Raw genomic sequence first — 7,363 nt, 5'->3', positions numbered from 1 at the left:
TCCTGGGCTACAGGTGAAGTGTTGAAATGGGGTAATTCCTGTTTTCCTGACTGTTTCCCTCGCCGACCAAGACCCTCTTCGTCCAGCCTTCAGAGGCTTCCTGTGTGCACAACATCCATCGAAAGTCCCAGAGAGAAGCAGTCAGTGGAAATCCCGCCTTGCTATGTCACCTACAAAGATGTATTCTGCTCTAGGAGAGCCTCCCAGTTACCCCCGCATCAGCCATGGGACTGCGCTATAGACCTCATACCGGGCTTGCGGCCCTGTGTGGATTACAGAGCACTCAATCGGATCACAGTCAAGTTCCGGTATCCACTCCCCCTCGTCCCTGCTGCGCTGGAACAACTTCGCGGTGCCACTGTCTACACCAAGTTGGACCTCCGCAGCGCATACAATCTGATCAGGATACGTGAGGGGGACGAATGGAAAACAGCCTTCGTAACACCCACCGGTCATTACGAATACCTAGTGATGCCCTACGGTCTGGCCAACGCCCCCTCCGTCTTCCAGGACTTCATTCATGAGGTGCTCCGGGAGTTCCTTCATAAATTTGTTATAGTATACATTGATGACATCCTGATTTACTCCCAGAGCATGGCAGACCATCGCCAGCACGTTGCGGAGGTCCTAGAACGTCTGAGAAGCTATCACCTCTTCCTCAAAGCAGAAAAATGTGAATTCCATCAGTCATCTGTGCAGTTCCTTGGTTATGTCATCAGTGGCAGTGGCATCCAGATGGACGAGGGGAAAGTGGAGGCCATCCGGAATTGGCCCACTCCAACCACAATAAAGGAACTGCAACGATTCCTGGGGTTTGCCAACTTCTACCGTCGCTTCATACAGAAGTTTAGTATGATAGTCCATCCCCTGACCAGCCTCCTTCACAATAAGCCCAAGTCTCTGTCCTGGCCACCAGCCGCACAAGAAGCTTTCGACCTCCTCAAAAGAACCTTCACAAGTGCACCGCTCCTAACCCATCCAGATCCCGAGAAACCGTTTACAGTAGAGGTGGACGCCTCTACTACTGGGGTAGGAGCGGTGCTGTCACAACTTCAGGGAAACCCAGCCAAACTCCACCCATGTGCTTTCTTCTCCCGGAAACGACATCGGTGACCGAGAATTGCTGGCAGTTAAGTTGGCATTAGAGGAATGGAGGCATTGGTTGGAGGGTGCCCAACATCCCTTCACCGTGTTGACAGATCATAAAAACCTAGAGTATCTCAAGAAGGCCAAACGTCTCAACCCGCGCCAGGCACGCTGGGCCCTGTTTTTTACCAGATTCCAATTCAACATCTCATATCGTCCTGGCTCCAAGAACTTTAAAGCAGATGCACTATACACACTACACGCACTACACGCTCCTGAAATCTCCACAGAGGATCCAGAACCCATTCTTCCCCAATACGTGTTCATAAATCCCATTCAATGGTCTGAGAACTCAGTTCCCTCCTCCAATGCCTCAACCAACACTCCGCCGGGCTGTCCCCCCGGTCTTCAATATGTTCCAAGAACCCAGCGAAACCAACTCATCCACACTTCTCATACCTCTCTGGGCACTGGTCACCCTGGGGCCAATGAAACCCTCTCGCTGCTACGAGAACGCTTCTGGTGGCCAAGTATGGCTAGGGATGTGAGAAGGTACGTACAGGGTTGTACCGAATGTGCCATGTCTAAGTCTCCACGTCATCTTCCCGCAGGCAAATTATGTCCCCTTCCGACGCCCAACAGACCCTGGTCACACCTGGGAGTGGATTTCATCACAGATCTCCCTCCATCTGACAACAATACCTGTATACTTGTGGTCGTAGACCGGTTCTCGAAGTCCTGCCGTCTCATTCCACTCCGAGGACTACCCACGGCCATGGAAACCGCTGAATGTCTCTTTAATCATGTCTTTCGGTACTATGGAATCCCGGAGGACATAGTTTCCGATAGAGGTCCACAATTCATCTCCCGGATATGGAAAGCCTTCTTCTCACTCCTGGGTGTGACCGTCAGCCTCTCCTCTGGTTACCATCCCCACAGCAATGGCCAGACGGAGAGGAAGATTCAGGAAATTGGGCGTTTTTTACGTACCTTCTGCCATGGCCATCAGGACTCTTGGAACCAGTTCCTGGGCTGGGCCGAGTACGCTCAGAACTCGCTACGTCAACCAGCTACTGGACTCACTCCCTTCCAGTGCGTGCTCAGTTACCAGCCCCCTCTCTTCCCATGGTCCGGGGAGCCCTCGGAGGTTCCGACCGTGGACTACTGGTTCCGAGAGAGCGAGAGGGTCTGGGACGCAGCTCATCGTCAACTCAGGAGAGCACTCTGCAGGCGCAGGCTGACGGCCGACCGTAGGAGATCCACTGCTCCTAGGTACCTACCCACCCGCAACATCAGGATGCGCCTGCCCTGCAGAAAGCTAAGTCCCAGATTCATTGGTCCCTTTACCATAATTGAACAGATCAATCCTGTCACTTACAAGCTCCAGTTACCGGCACAATACAAGATTCACCCTACCTTCCATGTATCACTACTCAAACCGTTTTATCCTTCTGTTCCCCTCTCCGCAGAGCCTGGTGACACGACAGATCCCCCCTTACCGCTGATCCTAGAGGATGGAACCGCCTACCAGGTCCGTGAGATCTTGGACTCCCGACGCCGTGGTGGCTTCCTGGAGTATCTGGTGGATTGGGAAGGTTACGGTCCTGAGGAGAGGTCATGGGTTCCCCGACAGGACATCCTTGATCCCTCTCTTCTGACAGAATTCCACTCTAACCATCCTGATCGACCTGCCCCCCGAGGAAGAGGGCGGCCGCCACGATGTCGGGGTCCCCGGTCCTCAGGAGCGGACCGTGAGGGGGGGGGGTACTGTCACAGACACGCCAGGCTCCATCTCACCACACGCACACCGCACTCCCTCACCTGAATATTAATTCCCAGCACCTGTCACCCATCACACACCTGAACGTAATCAGCCACTCTACTCCTCCATAAATTCCAACTCCTCACCACAGTCTGTGTCCGGTCTCGTTGAAATGAAGGACAGCACTTTAACTCCTCATTACTTCACGGACTCACCCTCGACACGATATCCCGACCCTGAACCTCGATCCCGACTCCTGTCATCTCCAGTTCCCCGAGTGTGTCTCTCCAGCTCCATCTCCTGTGTGTCTCCAGTCTCCCTAGTGTGTCGCTCCTGTTCCCGGTCACGTGTATATCCACTCATCTCCAGAATCCTTCTGCCATCTGTATCAGGGACGGTATCTTTATCACTATCACTATATCTCTTGTGTGTGAAATAAAACGTTCTCAGTATCCTCACCGTGTCTCCGGTTGATCTGTCCGTAACACCACTAGTGCTGCTATTTTTTTTTAAAGAAAATAGGGCAATCTTCATTTGGGGCATAGATGTTTACAATTGTTATTTTTATGCCTCTAATTGTCCCAACCACCATAACATACTGACCCCCTTTGTCTTTGAAGGTTTTTTCGTTATTATAGCACACTGCTTTACTAAACAGAATAGCCACTCCTCTTTTTTTCTTATTTCTTGGTCTTTTCTTACTTGGTCTACCCGTTCTCTTTTTAATTTCAAATGTTCCATCTCAGATAAGTGTGTTTCCTGGAGTAGTACTACCGCGCTTTGCCATTTTTTGAAAAGATCTTCTTCCTTTTTATTGGGATATTAATTCCATTTATATTGTAGTTGATAAAATTCAAAGAAGCCATACCCTTTGTGTAGTATTATATATGTTGTCCTCCTTGTTTGTATCGATCCTGTATGTATATAATGACAGAAGGGGGGGGGTAAAAGTAAGACTAACCATCCCAATTTTACTTCAATCTTGGAAGGAATTAGAACTTACTATTGTCTTATTTAAAAGTATTTTACACTCCTTCTCGAATCAGGGCCTTAATGTCACAAATCGACAGTATTGTGACATTCTCTTGCTCCCTGGCCTTTCTTTCAGCTCTTCTTCTATCTTCTTTCTCTCTCCACAACGTACCTCAATGTCCAGCTCCTTCAGCTTTGTTGTTGTATCCATCAGCATCTGGAATGTTTTCTCTCCGGTATTGAGTTTCAGTCTTAGTTGCATGTTTATATGCATTTTGCCTGTATTCCCTTCTTACGTAGCTGTTTCACGACTTCATAAACTTTTACTCTTTTCTTCTGAAGGTCGGGAGAGTAGTCTTGGTCGAAGAATATTCGCCTTTCTTGGAAGTGAATCTGACCCTGGCTCCATGCTTGCTTGATGATCATGTCCTTTACTGCTGCATCCAGGAATCTTACAATGATCGACCTAGGTGGAGCCATTGGGTCCATCGGTTTTGACATTAGCGAGCGATGCGCCCTCTCGATCTCAACGTTTACTCCCACTGGTAGTTTAAGTAGGTCATTCAGCAATTTCTTAACAAATCCTGCTGCATCTGTTCCTTCACTTCCATCTGGTATATTCTCATGTTGTTACGCCTCATTCTGTTTTCAAGTTCATCGCACTTTGCTGAAAGGGCCATATCATGGTAAAGCAGGTACCTTAGCGCCCTCTGATGTTGTCTTACCTCATGTTCATGTAATTGATCTTTTATATCTTTTACTGTATGCTCCAGTCTTTCAAGAAATATCTTAGTGTGATTGTGTCCTTCTTGGTTTTCTTTACGGAATTTCTTTAATTCCTCCAGTACTTCTTGATCTTGCTGACCTTCCTTGCTAGCATTGTCTTTGCTAGTACGACTCGGTGTTCTCCGTTTATCTTCTTTTTCCTTTCTATTTTCTTGCTTGCTGCCCATTTTTTGTCTCAAAGTCGAACTAATTTCACCGATGAACCAGTACTTTTTCTTCATAGACTGGAAATTATCGTTGCCACTTTTCGATCAAATTTTTTATGCTGCTTTTATGTCATTGCGCCACCGGAAGTAATTCCAGACAAACCTGCTCTAATAACCTTTTTTATATCTGCTTTAGTCGGTGCTACTGTCTTCATTTATTCATGTATTATTTATTTATTTATGTTAATAACTCATCAGTCATAACCAACTGTAACCAAAGAGGCCAACATTTTTTGTCAATTCTTGTCTTTGTTCCCCAGTCAAAGTTAACATGGGGTAAAAGCCCAGTCAACATGTCCATGTGTGTCCCTATACATGGGTTAAATGTGGGCTATGTAGGTACAAAGTGGATGTGGGCTTGAACTGGATAAGTTTGTGTGGGTTCTTAATATCATCCCATGTCCCATGTGACAAACCAGTGTGGGCTGACTATGCTGATGCCAAAAAGGTGAAAACTGGGCTTAGTGGGCATGGGCTGGTCCACTATACCACTACCTATAGCTGGGTACACAATATGTGACCTTTACACTGATTACAAATAGCCAGCCGAGGTCAATCCTTTGTTGAAAAATCCATTACAACCTCTGCTTGTATAAACTTCATTTATCAAGGGGTAGTTTATTCAGTGTAATATTATGTTTGGTTGTGAGACAGCTAACATACATTAACAGGATTAATTTTTTTCTGTTTTATTATGTAATTTGGAACGTCAAACTATAATTACTTTAATATGAGTTTCACTTTTGCAGGTACAGGTAACATTCTTGCATTCTATAGGCTAACTCTGGAACATACATTTTAATTATTATTATGTAAAGCAGAGGAAAATTAGTCAATATTGCCTAACTCTGGCACATTAAGTAAGTCTTACCTTACTGTTTCCACTGAGCAAACAGCTGTGATTATGTTTTTATTGTGTACATCTCAATTTAATTTAACTTACTTGTGATTAAAAACATGCTTTAATTCTGAAGAGTAAATCAGCTCATTTCCGGCTGCACCCTGGTTGTCTCTATCAGCTTGATGGAGCGCTGCACAGGAGATGACCAACTGCTCTGTCCCATGTGGTGTGGAGGAGTAGTAAGCATATGGAGGAGCAGTCATCTACATCAATTTAATATTCCTATAGTCAGTGTCTGTACTAGTCAGTGTTGTAGAGCTGCATGTCTAGCTGACCTATGTAGCTTTCTTTATTGTAATACTATTCTTATAATGTTCATAGCTATGAGCTATAAGGCATACATCATGGTATTTTCTTTGTTACATTATATATAGAATATTTCTATATTACATATTTGCAGTGAAATATAGGAACATAGTGTTCATCACTCTTCAATAGTGATGTTATGGTAACCAAGGCCGAATTAGCAACTATATCTCAATAGGATTCAGGTCAGGACTTTGAATAGGCTGCTCCAAAGTCTTCATTTTGTTCTTCTTCAGCCATTCAGAGGTGGACTTGCTGGTGTGTTTTGGATCATTGTCCTGCTGCAGAACCCAAGTTCGCTTCAGCTTGAGGTCACAAACAGATGGCCGGACATTCTCCTTCAGGAGTTCTTGGTAGACAGCAGAATTCATGGTTCCATTTATTACAGCAAGTCTTCCAGGTCCTGAAGCAGCAAAATAGCCCCAGACCATCACACTATCACCACCATATTTTACTGTTGGTATGATGTTTCTTCTTCTGAAATGCGGTGTTACTTTTACGCCAGATGTAATGGGACACACACCTTCCAAAAAGTTAAATTTTTGTCTCATCAGTCCACAGAGTATTTTCCCAAAAGTCTTGGGGATCATCAAGATGTTTTCTGGCAAAAATGAGACAAGCCTTGATGTTCTTTTTGCTCAGCAGTGGTTTTCGTCTTGGAACTCTGCCATGCAGGCCATTTTTGCCCAGTGTCTTTCTTATGGTGGAGTCATGAACACTGACCTTAACTGAGGCAAGTGAGGCCTGCAGTTCTTTGGATGTTGTTGTGGGGTCTCTGAATGGCTGAAGAAGAACAAAATGAAGACTTTGGAGTGGCCTAGTCAAAGTCCTGACCTGAATCCTATTGAGATGCTGTGGCATGACCTTAAAAAGGCAGTTCATGCTCGAAAACCCTCCAATGTGGCTGAATTACAACAATTCTGAAAAGATGAGTGGGCCAAAATTCCTCCATAGCGCTGTAAAAGACTTATTGCAAGTTATCGCAAACGCTTAAGGTGGTCCAACCAGTTATTAGGTTTAGGGGGCAATCGCTTTTTCACACAGGGCCATGTAGGTTTGGATTTTGTTTTCCCTTAATAATAACAACCTTCATTTAAAAACTGCGTTGTTTACTTGTGTTATCTTTGACTAATATTTAAATTTGTTTGATGATCTAAAACATTTAAGTGTGATAAACATGCAAAAAAATAAGAAAACAGGAAGGGGGCAAACACTTTTTCACACCACTGTATGTTAAAGGACCAGTGTGTAACATTTAGGAGGATCTATTAGCTGAAATGGAATATAATATTCATAAGTATGTTTTCATTAGTGTATAATTACCTGAAAATAAGAATCGGTGTG

Source organism: Siniperca chuatsi, linkage group LG1 (assembly GCF_020085105.1).
Source record: "Siniperca chuatsi isolate FFG_IHB_CAS linkage group LG1, ASM2008510v1, whole genome shotgun sequence".
Classification (NCBI taxonomy): domain Eukaryota; kingdom Metazoa; phylum Chordata; class Actinopteri; order Centrarchiformes; family Sinipercidae; genus Siniperca; species Siniperca chuatsi.
The sequence above is the reverse complement of the archived record's forward strand: the minus strand, read 5'-3'. Positions refer to the sequence as shown.